This window comes from Balaenoptera borealis (assembly GCF_965194805.1).
Source record: "Balaenoptera borealis genome assembly, chromosome: 2".
NCBI classification, from domain to species: domain Eukaryota; kingdom Metazoa; phylum Chordata; class Mammalia; order Artiodactyla; family Balaenopteridae; genus Balaenoptera; species Balaenoptera borealis.
Genome location: NC_138867.1, coordinates 129329238 through 129353459, shown reverse-complemented (window position 1 = coordinate 129353459; position 24222 = coordinate 129329238). Strand labels below are relative to the sequence as shown.

Sequence of the window (24222 nt, the reverse complement as noted above, 5' to 3'; positions counted from 1 at the left end):
ATTATGAATAAACCTGCTATAAACATTCGTGTAAGGTCTTTGTGTTGCCAGAAGTTTTCAGCTCATTTGAGAAAATACCAAGGAATGCAATTGCTGAATCATATGGTAAGAATCCATTTAGTATTGTGAGAAACCACCAAACTGTTTTCCAAAGTGGCTGTTTCATACCACTGTACATTCCCACCAGCAGTGTGAGTGTTCCCGTCACTCCTCACCAGCATTTTATGTTGTCAGTGTTGTGGATTTTAGCCATTCTAATAGGTGTGTAGTGATATCTCCATGTTGTTGTAACTTGCATTTCCCTGATGACATATGAAGTGAAGCATCTTTTCATATGCTTTTTTTGCTTTCTGTACACTTCTTTTGATGAGAGGTCTGTTCAGGTCTTTTGCCCAGTTTTTAATTGGGTTGTTTGTTCTCTTATTGTTGAGTTTTAAGAGAGATAACAGTCCTTTTTCAGATATGCTTTTGCAAGTATTTTCTCTTAGTCTATGGCTTGTCTTCTCATTGTCTTCACAAATCCATTTTTGTCCTATGTTCTTCATCCTAACATACCTACTCAACTCCCTTCCTTCTGCCCACATCCCCATCTCCGGCTCGGTCCTGTCAGACTGTAGGTGATAGGCTGTGGCCTTGCACCACAAGGGTGTCCTAATGAACTGTGCCCACCACTTTTGCTGCTGGTGAGAGCCTCCGAGCCATCTCACAAACAAGACTTCCTTTGCTTTAGTTCTACCCCCAGGTTCTGCTGGTTCTCCTGCTATCTCTTTATACACATACCAGAACAAGGCCTCTTGATTGTGCTCCATCAGCCAAGAGTTTGTTCCATCACAAAAGTAGTGTCCTTTTTTCACTTTCAACACACACAGTTTTATTTATTTATTTTTAAAATATTTATTTATTTATTTATTTATTTGGCTGCATCGGGTCTTACTTGCGGCAAGAGGGCTCTTCGTTGTGGCGTGCAGGCCTCTCTCTAGTTGTGGCGCGTGGGCTCCAGAGCACGTGGGCTTAGTTGCCCCCCAGTATGTGGGATCTTAGTTCCATGATCAGGGATCGAACCCACTTCCCCTGCATTGGAAGGCGAATTTTTAACCACTGGACGACCAGGGAAGTCCCAACACACACAATTTTAAAAATAATATTGAATATGTTTTTAAAACTCTACAGGATTTTTAAAAATAACCTATTTAATATATATGTATATAAATTATTTATACATAATGTTTATAAATATATTAAAAAGGCCTGGACTTAATCACACTACACTGTTAAAAGTAGTTACTTTTGAGGAAAGAAGTGAGAAGGAGAATTAGATTGGGATGAAGTGGGGAGAGGGGTATGAATACGGATGTTCCTTTTTTACATATATACTTCTGTACCATTTGACCGTTGTATAATAAGCATTCATCACCACTATATTTTTTAACTAAATGGGAAAAAAAGGTCACGTTTCTTCTCATTTCCTTGAAATTCTGTTGTGCCCTTGGGAGTATGAACCCCTGCACTCCTGGTAAAAACCGTTGTAGTAAGGGGTAGCGTGTATGATAATCTTCATTGCTAGCACAAAGGCCAGCAATTTGTGTGGTGTCTGGGAAGCAGCAGGGTGTAATAGGAAAATCACTGTTGTGGAGCCAGGAGACCTGAGGTCAGGTCTTGAATCAGCCATGTGATCTGAGGTACTCTGCAAACATCTTTACTCACCCTTACTGACTCTGTTAATTGTGGACCAGCCTACACAGAAAGAGCCAAGGGCCCAGGCCGGATAGGACCAAAGTGTAGGATGTGGGCGATGGAGGCCCTTCAGCTCCACTGGCTTCAGCAGCCAGGACCAAGAAGCTAGCAGTTGCAGGTAAGCACAAAAGGCAGAGGGGCCAGGCTAAGGAGGCCCAAGGGCAGTATAAGATGGCTCATGACCCTGAACAGCATGCAGCGACTCAAAGTCAGGCGGATCCTGTGTGTACTTCCTAGAAGATCAGTCCATTCACTGAGAATCCAGCATCTCGTTCACTCATTAATTCATTCATCCACTTACTGAACAAGTGTCAATTGAGTACTCACTGTAGATCAGGCACCATGCTAGCTGTTAGGGAGATAAGGATAAATGAAACAGGTATGATCCCTACCTTGATGGAGTTTCATGACCTAGCGGCAGAGACAGAAAATAAATAAGAAAAGAAGTAAATGTATAATTATGAATTAGGATAAGAGCTACAGGGGGATGGGGGAAACCTGTCTGAGGACGTGAAGTTTAAGCCAAGATATGAAGGACAAGAGCCGACCAAATGAAGAGGCGTGGGAATGGTATCAGCAAAAGGCCATGGAGTGGGAAGAGCTGAGAGTCCTCCAGAAGCTGGTGAAGCATGCTGAGTGAGGAGGAAGAGGTGTAGAAGGAAAGCAGGGAAAGGGAGGCCGGAGCCAATCATGTGCTAGAATGTAATTCCAAGAGTAGAGGAAAGCTCCATAAGGGTCGTAAGCAGAGGAAGGGCGTGATACAATCAATAATTTTTAAAAGCTATCTCTAGCTGCTGCATGGATCATAGATTGGCGAGCCAAAAGAAACAGATTCACTCCATGCGGGAAGAGATGGCCAACACTGAGCAGAGTGTTCAGTGTCCAAGTCAAGTCAGAATTTTCAGGGGCCAGAGCCTTCCTTCTCCAAGCAGATGAGACTGGGCAGCAGATAATGGGATAGGGAGGCCAAGGCAGGCCCTCGGCTCCATAACTTCCTGGACACAGAGGTTCTGCCTGGGAACATACCTGGACACATGTAAAAAGAGCCTGCCAGGGCATTCCTGCCTCTTCTTGAGCAGCAGGAGGTCTGAGGCTGCCACAAGGCTTCCTACCTATGGCTGTGGGTAGCAAGGGCACCCAGGCAAGACAGGTGAGGCAGAGGGTAATAACTCCAGCACAGTGGGTGGCCCCATATTCTCTCTGCCTTTCTTCTTTTTATAACCAATAATCTTCTCCTCCCAACACCCACATGCAATCATGTTCTTCCTCCTGCTTGTGGACTAGCTGGGATTCTTCTTTGTGTTCCTCATGTTAGTGCTAGATAACTGTAAACGGGTAGGACAAAGCCCTGGAGCAGAAATGCAAGATGGCAGGAGATATCCCAGCTTGAGCTTCCAGCAGCTCCCTCCCAATCAGCCAAGTTAGTGAAAGCCTAAGTAATTGAGCCTTTGCTTTTGAAAGCCTAAACAATTCAGTCCTTATCTCAAAGCAGCAACAGATAAAACCCGAGCATACCTTTTCTACTTGAGAATCTTCAAGGTCTCCCTACTGCACAGGATATATTCTAATCTGGCTCATAAGACTTTGGGCAACCTGGCCCCCACCTACCATCCAGCCTGATTTTCCACTTCTCTTCTGTATGTGTTCTATGCTCCAAAACATCTGAGTTCTCTAGTGCTCCCACATGTATCTCCTCTTTCCCACCACTGAGCCTTTACTTCTGCTGTTCTTCGCACATGCAGTGTCCTTCCTCCTCCACTCTCTCTCTCTGAATATCTAAATCAGGGGTCCTCAACCCCCGGGCCATGGACCGGTACCGGTCCGTGGCCTGTTAGGAACCAGACCACACAGCAGGAGGTGAGTGGCGGGTGAGCAAGCGAAGCTTCTTCTGTATTTACAGCTGCTCCCCATCACTCGCATTACCACCTGAGCTCCGCCTCCTGTCAGATCAACGGCAGCATTAGATTCTCATAGGAGCGCGAACCCTACTGTGAACTGTGCGTGTGAGGGATCTAGGTTGTGTGCTCCATGTGAGAATCTAATGCCTGATGATCTGAGGTGGAGCTGAGGCGGTGATGCTAGCGCTGGGGAGCGGCTGCAAATACAGATTATCATTAGCAAAGAGGTGTGACTGCACAGAGACCATAATAAATTAGTTGCTTGCAGACTCACATCAAAACCCTATCAGTGAGTGGCAAGTGACAATTAAGCTGCATCTGGTGGCAAGTGAGTTGATGTACTTCAATTGTACAGCTGCATCTGATGGCAGGCTTTATTTAAGTCAGAATCTGACACTTATTTTAGTTCGGGTGTGGCCTGCCCATTATTTTATTTACCACTTCCGTCCACGCCTCTTTCCCACACTTGCACACTGCACTCAGTCACAATTTTGATAAGTCCACAAGCTAACCCTAGCCAAAATGAGTGAAAAACAAATGTCTCTGGGGAGCTTCTTTGAAAAGGGGAAAGACCCAATGATGAGACAGAAGAAGACTCTAAGACCGCCAACAAAAAGAAAGCTGCATTTAAAAGAAAATACCAAGAGTCCTACTTAAATTACAGGTTCATTGCAACAGGTGATTCACATTCTCCAAGACTGCTTTGTATAATATGTGGCAACTGGCTATCTAACAAAGCCATGAAAACTTCAAAACTGCTTCACCACATGGAGACCAAGCACCCTGCATTAAAAGACAATCCTTTGGAGTTTTTCAAAAGAAAAACACATGAACACGAAGAACAGAAGCAATTATTGAAGACCACCACTTCATCAAATGTGTCTGCACTGAGAGCATCATTCTTAGTGGCTAACCGCATTGCTAAAGCTAAGAAGCCCTTTACTGTTGGTGAAGAGTTGATCCTGCCTTCTGCTAAGGACATTTGTCATGAAATTTTAGGAGAGGCTGCAGTTCAAAAGGTGGCACGTGTTTCTCTTTCGGCTAGCACCATAACTAGACGATGAAATAGCAGAGGATACTGAGGCACAATTGTTAGAGAGGATTAATGAGTCACCATGGTATGCAATCCAGGTTGATGAGTCTACTGATGTTGACAACAAGAGAACAATGCTTGTTTTTGTGCGATATATTTTTCAGGAGGATGTTCATGAGGATATGTTATGTGTACTTTTGTTGCCAATCAACACCACAGCTGCAGAATTATTCGAGTCTTTGAATGATTACGTCAGGAAAACTGAATTGGTCATTTTGTGTCGGTACATGCACGGATGCAGCAGCTGCCATGACTGTATGGCTTTCTGGTTTCACTACTCGGGTCAAAGAGGTCGCTTCTGAATGTGAGTCTATGCACTGTGTCATCCATAGAGAAGTGCTGGCTAGCCAAAAAATGTCACCTGAACTTAACAATGTTTTGCAGGATGTAATTAAAATTATCAGTCACATTAAAGTACATGCCCTTAACTCACATCTGTTCGCGCAGCTCTGTGAGGAGGTGGTCGCAGAGCACACACACACACGTCTTCTCTTATACACAGAAGTGAGATGGCTTCTAAAGGTAGATCTCTGCCCAGAGTTTTTGAGTTACAAGAGCTGCTCCAGAGATTTCTTTTAGAAAAAGTCACCACTGGCGGCACATTCCAGTGACACAGAATGGGTCACAAAACTTCCTTACTGGTGTGACATATTCAACCTGCTCAACGAACTCAATCTGTCACTTCAGGGGAGAACAACAGCTGTGTTGAAGTCGGCAGATAAAGTGGCTGCATTCAAAGCCAAACCGGAATTAGGGGGGGGCGACAAGTGAACATTGGGATTTTTGACATGTTTCAAACATTAGCAGAGATTTTGAAAGAGACGGAGCCAGGGCCTTCTTTCTCCCAGCTGGTGCATGATCACCTATCTCAGCTTTCAAAGGAGTTTAAGCATAACTTCCCAACCACAAAAGACGCCCGAAATGAGAAGGAATGGATCTGCGACCCATTTGTGAATAAGCCAGGTGAATCAACTTTGTCCGTGCTAGAAGATCAACTGTTTGAGATCGCAAATGACAGTGGCCTTAAAAGCATGTTTGAGACAACTTCAAATCTCCATACGTTCTGGATTAAAGTCAAGGCGGAATATCCTGAGATTGCCACAAAAGCACTGAAAAGCCTGCTTCCATTTCCAACATCCTGTCTTTGTGAAGCAGAGTTTTCTGCAGTGACAGCAACCAAAATGAGATAATGGAGTAGACTGGACATAAGCAATACACTTTGGGTGCCACTGTCTCCCATCACCCCCAGATGGGACCATCTAGTTGCAGGAAAACAAGCTCAGGGCTCCCACTGGTTCTGCATTATGGTGAGTTGTATAATTATTCTGTTATATATTACAATGTAATAATAACAGAAATAAAGTGCACACTAAATGTAATGCGCTTTGAATCATCCGAAACCGTCCCCCCCCGCCGACCTGGTCCGTGGAAAAATTGTCTTCCACGAAACCAGTCCCTGGTGCCAAAAAAGTTGGGGACCGCTGGTCTAAATTACACCCATTCTACATGCCCGCCTCCTCTGGGTATTGTTCCCTTTCCTGATCCACACAGCAGAATCGCCACCTTATTTTACCCTTCCCAATTCAACCCTATTTTTTTAAAAAAAGGAGGAGGTAGATTTATTTTTTTCCTTTAATTTATTTATTTAAAAAATTTTTTAGTTTATTGAGGTAACATTGATTTATAACATTATATAAATTTCATGTGTAGGACATTATATTTCGACTTCTCACCACCAAAAGTTTAGTTTCCATCAACCACCTGTCGACTTAAAAAATATTCACAACCTGAAAGTTGAGAGTTATGTTTTATCCAGTGGGAATTTTTAGGACTACAAGCCCAGGAGGCAGCACCTCAAGTAACCCTGAGAGAACTGCTTCAAGGAGGTGACGGGGGGAACCAGGTTATATAGAAGTTTTGCAACAAAGGGCAGGTAGTTGGGAACATCAAAAGATTATTGCTAATTAACGAAAACCAGATATCCCAGGTTAAGGAATTTAGCACTTTTCTGTGTATGGGAAGATGCAGGAGTCTCAGCTCACTGAACTCATTCCTTTGATATGCATCTCAGCTATCTAAGGACAGTATCTTATATTTTCATATTCTTAGTTTCCTCAAGGCGCACAGTAGGGAGTGGCTGCAATCTGATGGCTGCCTGATGGCAGGTATTCTTTCCTTCCTGAGTTTCCTCAGGGCTCACCGGCTCACATTGGAGGGCTGCAATCGCTGATGAGTGTGACATCCTTTGTTTAAATATTCCATTTATCAGTCCCTCCTTTTGGTCAGAAATTTGATCAATGTTTGGGAGACATCTCATGACCAAATTTTGTCCCACAGCGCTGGGAGGCTCATCCCAGATCAGGAGAAAATTCTTGTTGCTATGCCATTCCAGGTGTTAATTTCTGGATTAGGCCCTATTGATAACTAAAGATTCTCTGGATCCTCTGTCTTACTAGTCTACTATGATCTAGGAAATATTTTTCCTTATCGTTTCTTCCCATACCTAGAATCACACTATTACAATTATTTTATAAGAGTCATAAATGTGATTTATTTTTTCAAGATGTTTAGCCATCATCAAATTTGTTGGAGGCCTGATTACCCACTGAGTACTGTAAGAGACAACAATCTTATAAGATAGACAGGATATAAGTAGTGCAGCTAGTAATATTGACAAAGTCATAGTACAGCAGGGAGACACAAATCATATACAATTCGGAAACAAGGAACAAATTAAAACAATGATTAGTATAACTAGTTGTAATAAACCATCAAGTCCATAGGAGAGCCAGCTGGAGAAGCCAAATTATGGACAGGATCAGATAGAGAGAAAAAGATAAATGTTTTATCTTTGTTTACAAAGGTATACTTTATCAGCTTGTATGTCATAGCATAAGTGAAAAGTTTTTTCTGAAAAACAAAGATTAAAGCTAGTATACTTCCCAAAGTCATAAAAGTTATAAATCATATTCATCAGTTCATTCAGTCCCATGTAATTGATTCCTGTTGATCTGGATGAAGTAATCAGGTTTTCTGTCATTTGTTACACAGTAAAGGCCATCAGAAACTTATGTTTGTTAAAAAAAAGTTCTTTTCATGAGTCTTGAAAATCTTCATTTTGTAAAAGCATCAGGACAAAACTTAAAATAGCGTGGTTAAAGATTTGAGTACAAGGCAATTAGTAGGAAACGTGGATATTTCTGTGACATGTAACATTTTAGAATAACTGGAATTATGACTGATAACATTATATCAGGGCATACCAGATGTTAGGAATTCCATATAAATTTTGGAATATCTATATTAATAACATTTATCCATACACTATAACCTAATTTTCATCTCCAGTCACTTGACATTGTTTCTGAAGTAATTAAACATACGAAATAAACTTAGTTTAACATTCCTCTCTAAGATGTCCCAGACATGTTCCTTCAAAGCATCCCAGAGTCAGCTGGAGGCTAAAAGAGCTTTAGTTGGATTTTAATATTTGGGAAGTTTGTTAAAAATGTCAAAAACATTTTAAAACATAACAGGTCACTGTGAAACAATACTTATTCATTTAACCAAAGTCACAAAAAGATTACTTAAGGGCACAGAAACTCACACAATCTGTTATCAAAAAGGAGCACTCTGAGAAACTTTGTTCAAATTCCAGTCTTGTACCAGCTTATTTAACAACAAAATCTATTTACTTAATTAATTTCAATCTAAATTTAGTTAATCCTGACCATGTATAAAACTTTTTCCCCCGCCTCAGGATTTTTTTCCACAACCTTTCATCACTTTCTGTCTTTATATCAGCCTGTCCCTTATTTTTTTATCCAAATAAACCAACCAGTCCTAAGACATATTTTTTTCTTTTCCCTCAATAAAATGTAATTCCAGTCCTCAAACCTTCTTTACTGAAAACGCACATTCTACTTTGCTACTGTACACTGAAATGTTTCCGTCTTATTCCTGTTAGCTTTAATTACATGTTTAAATTGGAATCCTCAACTCTTAAAAACCTTAATTTCTAGTGAAAGTTAAGAAGTAAGCAATTATGAACTGTCTTTCACATTAGCATTCTGTAGATTGGTGGACATAAATACCACTGATGATTTCTAAAAACATTTGTTTTCTTATAGAGGACATCTCAGGGTAGCACCAAACATTTTCATTAATAGTCCTAAATACCTTTAGTTTCTCTATTTAGTAATTGATGTCTCAGTATCTTATTTTTTTGGAAATTATGTAGCTATTTAATAATCTTCCATCACTTAAATTAGCAGAACTCTAGAACTTTAAGTTATCAAATAACTGTAAAGATCATTTTAACTAGACATTTCTAAAATATAATTAATTTTAAAGAGTTTACCCAAAAGCTCTTATCTCATTTACATTTACTTTAAAGTTTCAGCATATCAAGTTATTTCCTTGCAATAGATATAATAAGGTCTTATTTGATTTCTATTAAACCTAGGTAATAAAGCATTATACTTAATGTTGATGACTAAGGATATGTCTATAGTAATTAGATCAACAAACAAACTTTAATACCAGATATCAACTTAATATTGAATATTTCCCAGTTCATGTGAACCTGAAAGTCATTTTGACTGGTTTCTTTATTTGTAAGCACTTTCTTTTAAAATTAAATAGAGCTCTTTATAAATTCAATTTTGATAATACTTTCCAGAGGTAGAGATATTTCATATATATAATGTGTACATAGACATAAACAGGCAAAACTAGAGATCTCATGGCTTCACTTTAGAAAAAAAAAAAACTTAGTTATGAATCAGGTATTACAATATAAATTTACCAGTTTACAAAGAACAGTTGGAATACGTTAAAGTTGCTTGCTCAGATGACTAAGGCTTTACTATTTGTAAAGTTTGGCTGAGGGAGCATTCCCAGCAGTTTGAATTTTAAAACTGCCACTTTGCTATTTTTTTTTCCTTGGTTTCAGGTCTTGCCAGACTGAGCTAATTAGGCTCAGTCTCAGGTCTTTGTGGCCTGTATTTGCATTTTCGGTGTGTAGAGATTTGCAAGAGAAAGACAGTTGCTTTTAGTTTCCCAAAGAACAGGTTTGTTACCTAAACTGTACTAAAAGATTTAATCAGTGACAAGATTTCTAACTAAACTGAAATTTATTTTACGAGTTCTGTGTTCTAGAACTTTAGTGTTTAATTTCTCATGCCTTTAATGGTTTGTATAAGGCATTCAGCAAAGACCTTCTTTCTGAGTTTACAAGTTAGACCAGAGCAAAATCACTGTTTTTCTTTTAATTAGTCCTTGAATGTTACTTCCCAGTTTTACTTATTTTTATGGCTCAGGTAACACTATTGGTGTCTTTTAGTATGTTCAATTAATATTTCCTGAGGGGCAGATTTATATGCCTTGTCTTATAATACCATGTAGGGGAGGTATTTTCCAGTGAAGCATGCCTATCCCACAATATAATTAAACAAAACAGATGTATCCATCTTATATAAAGTCCATTTAAATATATCAATTTTATATATTTGCATCTCAATTCCGTCAACTTTATACTTTTACTTTTCATTAGGATCCAATCAACCAGCTTACAGGAGGAGTTCTAGAAGTTTTTCTTTTTTTTGTTCCCGGTCTATTTTATCTATTTTTATATAAAAGGCTCTGGGATCCCCAGAGTGGGGTTGAGCCAAGGAACTCAGACCCTTTGGCCTAGCTGTTGTCCCAAATCATTGTTGGTCAGGTATCTCAGCGTTAAAAAAAAATTTTTTTTTCTAGCCCCTTAAATATATTTTAAAACTGGGGTAAATAGAACAGACTTGTTTGGCTTTTAATGTTGGGGACCAATAGGGGGGTCCCTTTTGACCCATTTAACCTTAGGTCATGTAGTAATGTCAGAACCTTGTGTTTTAATTACATAAGTGTCCATTTTATTTATCCCATTTTAAATAACCACCTAAAGATTTCTTTATTTATTTGAGATAATTCCTTTAAAATTTCTACCTTGGTGGAAATAGTATCCAGACTTTCCTTACAGGATTTTTCCTGTTAACATTAATTATTCTAATGTTTTTATTAGCATCTGTAAGACCCACTGAGGGAAAGCAAAGACCACGAATGAAGTTTCCCAGACCAGTTTTTCTTACTTGTTTTAAACTAAAGAAGTTCTTAGGTTAATCATTAGATGTATTTCTTTTTTCCACCTTTAATTTGATTTTTTTTTGTTTTTATAGGTACCAGTAAAACAGTTGTTTATAATGAGAGTGCACTAGATTCACCAATTTGTTAGTTTCTCCAGGTTTAAAAGGATCCATCATTTGGCCATTAATAACATATATATTTATAGTGATTCAAATCATTAAGACGCAAGAGGCTTCCCCATAAGAGAGTGGGGGAGGATGTAACCAAAGTAAAATACGGAGAGTTTACTCTCAAAAACAGTATGGCAGAGGTCAAGTTTTCAAAACATATACATACACATAGACATACATGGAATGTTCTAGGAAGATCAGGTAGAACATATACATCTCAAAGACACAGGAAGAGAAATGCAAGTTTCCCTTTAGAAGGACTTTGTTTAAAGTCAGAATTCTGAAAAGGTATTTTTATCAAGCCAGCTTTTTAACCTTAATTTAACTTAACTGCCTATGCACTAAAAGGGCCTTCTCATTTTTATGGCGAGATTTCCTTTAATTTCCAATTAAGTAAATACTAATTGATATAGATCTGAAAACCCGGGCTCATAGGTCCAGATGGTTAACTCAAATTCCTTAGCAAATCCCAATGGATTTTTTTAAAAATATTTATTTATTTATTTTGGCTGCACCAGGTCTTAGTTGCAACACATGGGCTCTTAGTTGCAGCATGCGGCCTTCTTAGTTGCGGCATGCAGACTCTTAGTTGCGGCATGTGGACTCTTAGTTGCGGCATGTGGACTCTTAGTTGCGGCATGCATGCAGGATCTAGTTCCCCGACGAGGGATCGAACCTGGGGCCCCTGCATTGGGAGCGCAGAGTCTTACCCACTGGACCACCAGGGAAGTCCCAGCAAATCCCAATGGATCTTGACTTGGATTGGGCAGTTCCTTAGCCAAGGCTCTAATTTCTGTTTCGGTCCAGGGTGTGTACCTAAGCAACAAGGATGGCTCACCTCTCCCTGTAATAGTTTTCTCCTTAAAGAGAGCTATAATCACTTCTGATTTTTTATCTTCCTTTGCTGGGGAAGAGGGAGCAGCTGGAAGTGGAAGAGTTGGAAGAGAAAAAGAGATAGCATCTGGGCCAGGGAATTCTGATAGGAAAGGATACGTGGGAAGAGCAGAGGGAGAGACAGAGTCAAAGACAGAGTGCTAGCAGCCTTTTTTAGTTCTGATGGTTTCAAAAAGTTACTCTATCATTTCCTCTTTTAGAAGCTTCTAGGTACCAATCAATGTAAGCTTCCCATTCAGTCTGGTTGATCTTATGGCCGGCTTTTTCTAACTGTGCGCACAAATATAGCAATTTTGGAATATCAGAAGAACGTAAATTTGGCCCTTTTAGGTTGAGATCTCCTTTAGTATAATTTCCCCAATTAACTAGGTACTTGTAAGTATGAGCGCCATACAGTGTTGTACATGAATCTGGCTGGGGTGTTAGTCGGAGGTCGGTTTTCTGATGCCCCTTGTTTCTGTGTTTGAGAGATTCTATTTCCCATTTTAAGTTGAATTTGTCAGGGATGAAATTTACTAGTGAAGTTGTGTGGTGGGCTGGTGTGCTGCTTGTGAGCTTTACTCCTCTATCCATCACCCTAGAGTCGTTTCAGCCCTCTTCTCCCTTCGGTGGTCTAAGACCACTGCAGGTGCTTGGATCACTGAATGGCCAATTCTTATCCGCGACCCCTGGTTGAGCAAGTGCTTTAATGAATGCGTAGGTTTCCCTATGGGACCACTGCACGGGTATGAGGCCTCTGCCTCCACCACTCCCGTAAGTTTCTCAGTCGCCTGAGAAAGCTGTAACCGGCAGGGGGGAGTCTTGTCCCTTTTCTTTAGAGCAACGCTCTCATGTAATATCTTCACTTTTATCGCGACAAATTCTGTTAAGGCAGCCAAACTGAGGAAAAGCGTCAGATCAACCTCTTACCTAACTACTCAGCCAACCACTCAGTCTCCTACAACTGAGCAAACCCTGGTTTCTTTCAACCAGGCACTCCCGCACCCCACCCCACCCTCACCCCGCCCAGTATCTTTCAACTGGGTGGGTATTTCCCTGGTATCTTTCAGCCAAGCCTGGGCAGGGGCAGGTACCTGCTATACACCACCAAATACAACTCAGGATCATCAACCAACATGGGAGGTCCGAGAACCAGGAGAGACTTACCCAAATTCATCTGGACTCTCCAAGGAGGCAGACGGGCACAAGGGGCCTCTGCTGGTACCAAGGCTCCGGTTCCTCACAGAGTTCAGGCAAAGGAGAGAAGTCCACTCTGGGTCCCTTATTCATGGTCGCCATAACTGTTGACTTAAAAAAAAATGCACAATGTGAGAGTTGTAAGTTAAGTTTTATTTGGGGCAAAATGAGCACTGCAGCCGAGGAGACAGAGTTTCAGATAGCTCTGAGAAACTGCTCTGAAGAGGCGAGGGGGGGAGCCAGGTTATATAGAAGTTTTGTAACAAAGGGCAGGTAGTCTGAACATCAAAAGATTATTGTTAATTAAAGAAAACCAGATATCTCAAGTTAAGGAATTTAGCACTTGTCTATGTATGGGAAGATGCAAGAGTCTGGGCTCACTGAAATCATTCCTTTGATATACACCTCAGCTACCTGGGGCCGGTGTCCTGTGTTTTCACATCCTGCGTTTCCTCAGGGCTCACCGTAGGGAATGGCTGCAGTCTGATGGCTGATAGATGGCAGGTATTCTTTTCAATCCTGAGTTTCCTCAGGGCTCACTGGCTCACATTGGAGAGCTGCAATCGTTGACAGCTGTGACATCCTTTGTTTAAATATTCCATTTATCACCAGTGTGTAACCAGGCCTCCAACAAAATTGATGATGGCTAAACATCTTGAGGAAATAGATCACATTTATGACTCATGAAATAATTGTAATAGTGTGACTCTAGGTATGGGAGGAAGCAACAAAGGAAAACATTTCCTGCATCATAGTAGACAGAGGATCCAGAGAATCTTTAATTATCAACAGGGCCTAATCCAGAAATTAGCACCTGGAGTAGCATACCAACAGGAATTTTCACCTGATCTGGAATGAGCCTCCCAACACCATGGGACAAAATTTGGTCATGAAATGTCTCCCAAATATTGGTTGAATTCCAGACCAAGAGGAGGATCTGAGAAATGGAATATTTCCTGCCATATCAGTAAACAAAGGATGTCACAGTCATCAGTGACTGCAGCCACCACAGATGGTGAACTGGTGAGCCCTGAGGGAACTCAGGAAGGAAAGAATTCCTGCCATCTAGCAGCCATCAGACTGGGGCCACTCCCTACGGTGAGCCCTGAGGAAACTCAGGGTGTGAAAATACAGGATACTGGCCCCAGATAGCTGAGGTGCATATCCAAGGAATGAGTTCAGTGAGCCCAGACTCTTGCACCTTCCCATACATAGAAAGGCGCTAAATTCCTTAACTTGAGATATCTGGTTTTCTTTAATTAACAATAATCTTCTGATGTTCCCGACTATCTGCCCTTTGTTGCAAAAACTCCTGTGTAACCTGGCTCACCCCCTCACCTCCTCAGAGCAGTTCTCTCAGGGTTACTTGAGATGCTGCCTCCTGGGCTTGAAGTCCAAAAAATTCCTGCCGAGTAAAACATAACTCTCAACTTTTAGGTTGTGAATAATTTCTTAAGTCGACACCTAATAGAATATTTCTCTCTTTTTTTAAGGATAAGGTACCCGTTTTATTTATCTATCTATCTATTTATTTATTTATTTATTTTTGGCTGCGTTGGGTCTTCGTTGCTGCGCACGGGCTTTCTCTAGTTGTGGTGAGGAGGGGCTACTCTTCGTTGCTGTGCGCAGGCTTCTCATTGCGATGGATTCTCTTGTTGCGGAGCACAGGCTCTAGGCGCGTGGGCTTCAGTAGTTGTGGCACACGGGCTCAGTAGTTGTGGCACACAGGCTTAGTTGCTCCGCGGCATGTGGGATCTTCCCAGACCAGAGCTCAAACCCGTGTCCCCTGCATTGGCAGGTGGATTCTTAACCACTGCACCAACAGAGAAGTTCCTCTCTTTTTTTTTTTTTTAAATTTTATTTATTTCTTTATTTATTTTTGGCTGTGTTGGGTCTTCGTTTCTGTGCGAGTGCTTTCTTCTAGTTGTGGCAAGCGGGGGCCACTCTTCATCGCGGTGCACGGGCCTCTCACTATCGTGGCCTCTCGTTGCGGAGCGCAGGCTCCAGACGTGCAGGCTCAGTAATTGTGGCTCACGGGCCTAGTTGCTCCGCAGCATGTGGAATCTTCCCAGACCAGGGCTCGAACCCGTGTCCCCTGCATTGGCAGGCAGACTCTCAACCACTGCGCCACCAGGGAAGCCCCCCCTCTCTATTTTTTAATGCCCAAACTTCATAGCATAAATATATCCCTCCCACTATAATTTTTCTGTACAATATTTATTTAGGAAACATTTACAGTTATGTCCCCAGACTCAATACAACAGGTATAACAAAACAATCTGAGAAATATCTTGAGATATTTCTTACACTGTCTTACATCCCAGACACAGCCAAATGTTAGAATCCCACACAGACAGCTTAGAACACAGAACAAATGTCCACAAAGAGGATGTGGAAGATGTTACTGTAAACAAAGCAACTTTTTGTAACAAGCACATTAATTTGTGTTCAGTATCACATTGTAAGCATTTATAGCCTAACGTCAGTTAGTTACGTACATAGCGACATTCTACTGAGTTTTAGTTATGTTTCAAAAATTGGCTGAGTGTTTGGGTTGATGTGTCATGTGACATAATCTTTCCAATTCAAAATAATAGGAACTTGATTATCAGGCATGCTTGCCCAGGTCAAAATTTTAGGAACAGGTTACTGATGTTAAGAAGGGTTTCTTTTCCCCACAACAAGTAGGTATTTTGTTTTTAGGGAAAAACTGTAATAAGGGCTCTCATTCAACTCAACCTAAAGTAAATGGGGAACAAAAAGAGACTGTATGAGAAAGATCTTGGGAATGTTCATGGAAGGGTCAAGCCCCAGGAAGGATCCTGAGGCAGTCAGAGGTGGGAGCAGACACACCCAGGAGTCAGGTCATATCAGGGCTTCCAGTGCCTCTGCTCAGGTTGACTCCGTGTATTGGCTTCATTCCTTTCTTCTGATGTGAACGAGCTCTATCCACAGCTCTTGAGTTTTACTTTTTACCAGCAGGAAACTAATCTGATGATGCCTGGTCCCAATAATCTAGGGAAGGAATTGACTTATTGGTTCACCTTGGGTCAGGTGCTACCCCTGAACCAATCAACTGTAGTTAGGGAAGTGCTGTTAGAAACCACAACTAATACAGAAGAGGGATCAGGTCACTTCAGGTATGCGGGGAGGGTTTCTGAGCAGATAATCCCATAGACATCCATGACAAGCCTTGAAGAAAGAAAAAATAAATCAGGAATAAAAATTGGGCCTAGTCTGTCCCTAGCCTTCAGTTTTGCTCATTCAAGAGGCACAAAAACTTACCCCAGACATCCACCATATCTGGAAAGGCTTGAAATGTGGATATGAGTCCTAGCTTTGCAACTCACAAGCTGTGCGGCCCTGGATAAGTCATGCTTTTAGAATGGGGCTAATAATTCCTCTCTTGCTAGGCTGTTGTGAAAAACTACTGGTGAGAACCCAGGGGTTCTTAGAGAGGCAGCAGAGTGAGTTTAGTGAATACGAGTATAAACTGTAGAACAGTGGTCCTCAATCAGGAATGCTTTTGCCCCCAGGGGACATCTGGCAATGTGTGAATTCATTTTTGGTTGTCACAAGTGGGAGGGGGTGCAACTAGTGGATAGAAGCCAGGGATGCAGTTAAACATCCTGTGATGCACAGGACAACCCCAGATGTCAATAGTGCTGAAGCTAAGAAACCCTGCTCTAGAGCCAAGTTACCTGATTCTATTTATAGCTCCACCACTTCAAAATTTGGCAAATTACCAGATTACTTTTCTGTACCTCAGTTTTCCCATCTGGAAAATGGGACTAATACTAGAAACTATTTCCTAAGACTGTTGTGAGGATGGAATGGATTAATACATGTAAAGAGCTTAGGCCCCTGCCTGGTACATAGTAAGTTTTCCCTAAATGTAAGCTGTTATCTCCCCCAAACCTGGCTAAGCTTCAGAATCACCTTGAAACCTTGTCTAATAACAGACTCCCAGGCCCTGCCTTAGTTGTACTGGCTCTGAATCTTTGGAATTTGGAATCCAGGAATCTGGGGGTTTTAGAGTTCCCCAGCTGATTCTGATCATCAGCCAAGTATGGGGATGACTGCTCGGAAGCATTGCTATTCAGAGCGTGGTCTTCAGACCAGCAGCATCAGCAGCAACTCCGAGCAAACTCCAGTGCGCACACAAACCACCTGGGGGCCTTGGTACAATGTAGATTCTGATTCAGCAGTCTCGGTGGCGCCTGAGATCCTGCTTTCCTAATAACAAGCCTCGAGGTGAGGCCAGTGCTGCTGGTCCTCTGACAGTCCTTTGAGTCACAATGTTCCAAAGCACTTTATACCTGCATATTATGGTTTCCAAGCCCTCAGTAATGCTACTGGACCCAAAGCCTGCTGAATGCCAAAGGGCTGAGTTGCAATAGCTGCCATTGTTTCTCCTTCTCAAGAGCCAAAAGCAAAGTAAGGAAAGGATGCTGTGTGTCAACTCTTCAGATGGCCTCTGTCTCCTGAGGACCGGCCCCCCCCCGCCCCCCCCCCACCTGAGCAGCGACGGAAACCCCTCAGAAGAAGGTCATCCGCTTACCACTCTCCCGGCTGGGAAAGTATCTCCCTGTACCCAGAAAGAATAAAGAACCTTTGAAGGCTTCTGGAGTCCTTTGTTGTAGATAACCTGGAGGACATCTTGTTTACAGTGAAGTTTTAGTAGTGTTCCCTTTCATGGCTGATGTCTCTTAAAAAGCATTGTTCTTGAATGTTAGGCCTCACCAGCCTCCAGGATTCTGTGTTCATAGAGAGTCAGAGATAGGACTGCACCTGGAAGTCCTTTAATTCAGTGGTTTTTCACCATGCCTCTGGTGGTGCGTGTGATGAACTTAGTGGGGTGATGGGTAATGTTTGTTTGCTTTCTTAATTATGTATTTGTGTTAATATGTTCTATTCATGGTGACTTAGAACTGTACTATAATACTTCTTTTTAAAATTTAAATTTTAAATATTGACTTGATGAGAAAAATAATATAGGTAGAACACATATATGATAAATGACTGAAGTTTCAGACATGGTGTTTCAGTCCAGCTTCCTCGTTTTATGGAAGAAGAAACTAAAGCAAGAGAGACCCTGAGCCTCAATTTTTTTATCCTTAAAATAAAGATAATAATCCCTACTTTGTAGGATTGTGGTGAGAATTAAACAGTGCATTTAAAGCACTTTGCACATTGCCTGGCCCATCATACAGACCTAAGAAATGTTAGCTGCTCGTAGTATCAGAATTAGATGAGGAGCCTTATTAATATGATCACTGATAGTCTTTCTGAGCCTCACACTCCCCATCTGTAGAGTGAAGGCATCAGATGAGAGGGCTGAGCATCTCTGACCATCCACCTCCCTCATCCTCTAACATGCCAGAGAAAGCTATCTGACAGAAAGATGTGGGATGTTGAACAACTGTTCTCCTTTCAGTGGGCCTCATTTTATCCATCTATAAAATGGGAGAAGTGAAGACTTCTATGACAATCCCTGCCAACAAGTCAACCTATTTAAACAACCTATTAAACACCATATTAAAAATCTATTTACTTTGATATGCTCTTAACTGACACATTTGAGTGCTAGAGCTATTTTAATCCATCATGAGAAAAATTATTGGAAAAAATCAGCACTAAATGTATGTGCTCACATCCACTCACAGATAATGAAAACAAGGGCTAGAAGCAATGTAGCTTGTCGAAGAGCATAGGGTAACTCTAAAGCCAAGGCTTAAGCGCTCATCTCTCAGCTTCCAGACCACATTCCCCCTCTCAATTGCTCCTTCTGGTCTTCCTCTTTTATCTTCAGTTTCCTTTTTAGTTCTCCTTTAACAGGACTGTCTCTGGGTCTCCCCACCATCAGCTCCCCCACTGCGCCCTCTCTCTCTCTCTACACACACACACACACACACACACACACACACACATGAGCAAGGCTGCCTGAATCATTATTCGGAGCTAATGCCCTCACATTCCCACTCTGAGACATAGAATTATAGATCACAGACAGCTGGAGCTGGAATAAAGGATGAGCACGTAGGAAGTTTTCTAGACAACTAACTCATACCACAAATAGGGAAACAGGTTTCTACAGTCCTGGTGCCTGTTTAATCTGCATTCCTTTTCCATCCTTTGGACAGGAGCTGCTGCATATTCTGGTGTGTAAGAGCCTCTCCCCTCTCCCCCCACACAAAAGGAATTCAGAATTATACTGCAGCCTGCACACCTGTGCTGCTAGGTCACTTTCCAGACCTAAAATTAGGGATGGTTCTCCTCTGGGTGGTCTGAGCCCAGAAGCACAAGTCCCGCAAAGATACCAGCTTATACATTTTAACAGTAATTTTCTGTAACAGCCATCATCATCATCATCATAATCATCATCATCACCCATTGACCACAGAGCTGCTCAGAAGTAGAGCCTTTCCTGAGGGTGGAAGAGGATACTCAACTACGGGTGGCTGGACTGGTAGACCCCTAATGTCTTTTTAGTAATTGTTGTTGTTGTAATTCAGTGGTTTCTTGAACCTAGTGGTGCCACGTATTGGAGTTTGGTTATTTTTTCTCTCTCTCTCTTTTTCTTTGGCTGCACCCCGCAGCTTGCTGGATCTCAGTTCCCCGACCAGGGATTGAACCTGGGCCGCAGCAGTGAAAGCCCGGAATCCTAACCATTAGGCAACCAGGGAACTCCCTGCTTTTTTTGTTTTTTGTTTTCTCTATCAAGCTTTTTGATGGTTGAAATGAATTAATTTAGAAGGATAAACAGTGGGTAAATGGGGTCTCTACATAAATGGAGACCACTGAGTAATTATGGCCCCTCCATTCGCAGGTTTTGCCTTTGGAAAACAAGATACGGGACCGTGCCCAGTTTCCACTCATCCTACGTGGGGGGATGTTGGTGATCACCACCCTGTACACCAGGTTCCGGGCCTCGGGCTACCTCAAGTTTGGGGCCACCACCCAGGTAAGCAACACCCTCAACTTCCCCAACTGCTGGTGAGTGAGTTCAGGCCTCAGAGCCAGAAGGATGATGTGCAGGGTGGGGCTGGCTTCCCCTCATCAGAGGGGAGTAGCAAAGACATGAGTGAGAATTAAGTCTTCCGCACAGAGAAGAGATGCCAGGAAACCATGGAAAGAAGTGGACTGGATAACTCAAGAGACCTGGATTCTTGTCCAACATGGCCATTACTTCTCCTGTGTTTTGGGCAAGATATTTCTCCTCTCATTTTCCCCATCTACCAAACAAAGGGATTAAACTAAATGATTCTTAAGAGCCCCACCAACTTTGATTGGTATTTAGTCAGGTCTCTCTCCTTTACAAGTGACTGAAATCCAATCTAAACTGGCCTAAGTTTTAAAACAACGAGAAAAGTCCATGCATATATCTAACTTCGGGCATGGCTGGATCCAGCTACTCAAGTGGTATCCCCAGGACTCAGTCTCTCTCCATCACTCAAGCTTGTTTTTCTGCATGGACTTCGTTCAAGTACACTCTCCCCATACAGTATACTGTGGCATATAACTGCCGGCACCCCTCAGTTACAGACCTTTCTTTCATCAGCCCCAGTGTAAAGAGTTTCTCTATTTCACAACGTCCATTAAATCCTTGGGATTAATTCTGATCCTTCCACTAGGGTCACATGTTCATTCTGAACCAGTCCTATGGCCAGTAGATAAAATATGCTGATTGGCCGGGCCTGGCTCACATCCCTTGCTGGAGTGGGCGGGGGGACCCTGAACCTAGTGAACTGAGAGTGGTGACAGAGTGACTCCTGTTAACTGAAGGAGTAATGGTTGCTGGGTCAGTTAATCCAACTGAGGTCTATTAGAGCATATAATAATTATAGCCAAATCTGGGGACCACAGATCATTTAATAGACATTCTTACAACTTCTCAGTAAGCCTCAGGCAAGGTATGAGACTCATTGAAAAGGGTGGTAAGTAGGATATCACTATAGGGTAGCTAGCAGCTTCTCCCTTTTTCTCACCATCTTGACTTTCCAAAAGCGCTCAGGGTCTCAGGCACATGGACCCCCTCTTGCATTCTGCTCCCCGCTTTATGCCCTTACATTAACATCCTCACTGGGAACGTTCTCTTGTGTCTGTGCATGGGATGAATACAACTGAAAGTGTTCTGTTCTTAAAGGCAGATGCAGGAAGCTTCAAATGGTGAACTACAGCTGAGAGCTGCCTGCCTGGGGCCAGGAGTTGGTGTGAGGATCCCGAGAGGTAAGGTTATGAAGGTACTTTATAAACTCTACACATGTGATTGGGTGGTGATTGCTATTAATTTTGCCAGGCCCACAGGGATGTCCATGTGGATTCATACTGCTCTGGTCAAAATCCTGATGGTCATGAAATACTCCAGCTTCTCTTGCATCTTTCACATCACTGACAAGGAGAGTGTGGGTAACAGAGAACTCTGCTGCCTGGAGAGGCTGTCTCTCTGAGCCCTTGTGAAATGATTAAGAGCGTGGTTTCTGAAGCCAGTCAGACCTAAAGCTAGGTCCATGCTCCCCACTTGCTACCTGCATGACCTTGGTAATATTACTTAACCCATCAAAGGCTCAGCTTCCTCACCTGTAAAATGGGATAATAACAGTACCTGCTTAACATGGATGAATCTGGAGGGTATTATGTGAAGTAAGTTAGACAAAGAAAGACAAATACTGTATGTTTTTACTTATATGTGGAATCTAAAAAATAAAACAAATGAATGACAATAACAAAACAGAAACAGGCTCACAGATACAGAGAAAAAACTAGTGGTTATCAGTGGAGGGAGGGAAGAGGGAAGGACAATATAGGAGTACGGGATTAAGAGGTACAAACTACTATGTTTAAAATAAATAAGATACAAGGATGTAATGTACAACACAGGGATTATAGCCAATATTTTATAATAACTTTAAATGTAGTGTAATCTATAAAAATATCAAGTCACTATGTTGTACACTTGAAACTAATATAACATTGTAAATCATCTTTACTTCAATTAAAAAAATAATAATAACAGTATTTGCTTCATGGAGTTGTAGTCAGAAATAATCTATATAAACCCAAGTAAATAGCTTAGCACAGTGCCTGTCATATAGAAGTGGCTCAATAAATTTTAGTTATTATTAATATTATCTCCCCAAAAAATGCAATCCCATACACATCATTCTTCTTTCTTTAAAAAAAAGAAAATCTAAACCAGGATACATTTTTTCTTGTATATGACCCCCTAACTTGAGTTTTGGCTACTGTAAGTTAATGGTCCTAAAGAACAGAAATTCACATTCTTAATCTAATATATAAATAATGTTTAGAAAAATTTAATCATGATCACTTAGTTTTCTGAGTAATTCATAGTCATCGTTAATAAAAAGGAGAAGAAAGAATAGTAAGTATTTATTGCATGTTTCCCATGTACTAAGTAGTTTACATGATCTCGTTTGTCCTTATCATAGATAAGGACCAAGTCAAGGGATCCTGACATGACTTGGCCACATTCCCTAGCCTCATGGAAAGATTGACTACACACATACAACCAATTCACAGTCCACGTGAGACGCTCTGTAACCTGGGTGAGGACCAAGTGTCCTCAGAAGGGAACTCAAAAGAAGGATAATTAATCCTGACCAGGGAACAGAGAGGCATCACAGAAGCCTCTGAGACTTGAACCATGAACAGGAGTGTAACAGGTTACAAATGGAGGGAAAGGGCATTATTAGCAGAGGGAACAGCATGTGCAAAGACATTGATTGTAAAGGTGTATCTCATGCTCAGGGAATGCCTCTGATTGTCTAGTCTGGTTGCAGTGTTGAGCACATAAGGTGGAGACAGAGAGAGGGTCTACCTGTATTGTGAGATGAGATAGTGGGAATTATACTTGAAATACAGTGGGCTTTGAATCCCAGGCTCAAGTTTGGAACTCTTTCCTATAGTCAATGAGATACCATTAAAGACTTTTTGAGCATTACAGTAACGTAATCACTAATCTTTTCTCTGTCTTTTGTCCACTAAAAAGCAATGTATTTTTTCTGCTCTTGATAAAAATTAGTTCCATGTTGTGAGCATTTCATGATCATACACTTTCAATGACCATCATTTCCAGCCCCTACTTTTTAGCATGTACAGAGTTTATCCCCATTTTACAGATGAGGCAAATGAAGTTAAGGGGAAGTAAAGTCATCTAGATAGTGGTAGAGGCTGAGTTAGAATTCAGGTCTTCTGAAACTCAATCCATTTTTTCCAACATACACATTATACGCTCTCTGATCTCATGCAGATTCAATTGTGAGACGGAGTTATTTTTGAGGTGCAGGCAGTTTCACCCATCACCGCATTCATTGAACAGATGTTTCTGAAGGAGTTGAGATGGGAAATGTGGATCCACATCTTCTCTGTTAGGTCTTGGTCCCTTCATGCCCTTCATAGGGTGAGACTCTTGTGCCTAGAGGTATGTCTATAATATTTTCTACTATATGGCCTCTAAACACATTGCTGTATTTTAGGGTGTTTAAGGGATTATTCAAGACAATTTTGACAATTCCCAATTTCTGCCTCATGCTCTGGTTTCCCTGCTATTCCTCAACGGGTCCTCCAGGTGCTGCTGGTATCTGCAAATGGATCTTTCCTGATTCCCTTTGCCTTCACAGGTTGTACGAGTCTGTCAAGCTCCTCTCCTTGGATGATATTTACCCCACCAACCCCCCACAGTTCTGTGTCCCATCAGAGATCATCATGCACTTCGCTGTTTCCCAGATACTGAAGCTCTGGACCTTCGTGGTAGACCTGGGCATATGTACTGCCATGATCTGTCTGACATGTGAGTAAAAGGCAGACAGCCTTGCTTCTTTCCTATCTCTCCACCAGGCCCCAGAAATTTCCAGTAGTCAGGCCACCAGGACCTCCCTAGGGAAACTCCAGGCAGAGCATATCTTTGTAGAATTAAGCTGAGGCTAAGAGGACCTCATCGGTTAGGTTCTTTGGTGGCAAGCAACAGAATACAACTCTGGCCAACTTAAGCTAAAACAAAGGGGTTTGGGGGTAACTCACAGAGTCAAAGGAAAAGCAAAAGAAGAAGATCTTGAAAAAGACAGAAACCAGGTGGAGCTTAAGATTAAAGTCAGAGGAATGAAGAGACTCTGTC

The 24222-nt window shown here is 41.7% G+C and overlaps 1 long non-coding RNA gene across 1 annotated transcript in view; it reads left to right on the top strand.

Annotated features, from left to right (window-relative positions):
- LOC309624012 overlaps window positions 1-24222 on the top strand; it is a 71388-nt gene that overhangs the window by 21432 nt on the left and 25734 nt on the right. The window contains exons 2-4 of the long non-coding RNA XR_014241739.1: window positions 19915-20049; window positions 21232-21314; window positions 23729-23898. This is a non-coding gene — a long non-coding RNA (uncharacterized lncRNA). The remainder of the gene's footprint in view (window positions 1-19914; window positions 20050-21231; window positions 21315-23728; window positions 23899-24222) is intronic.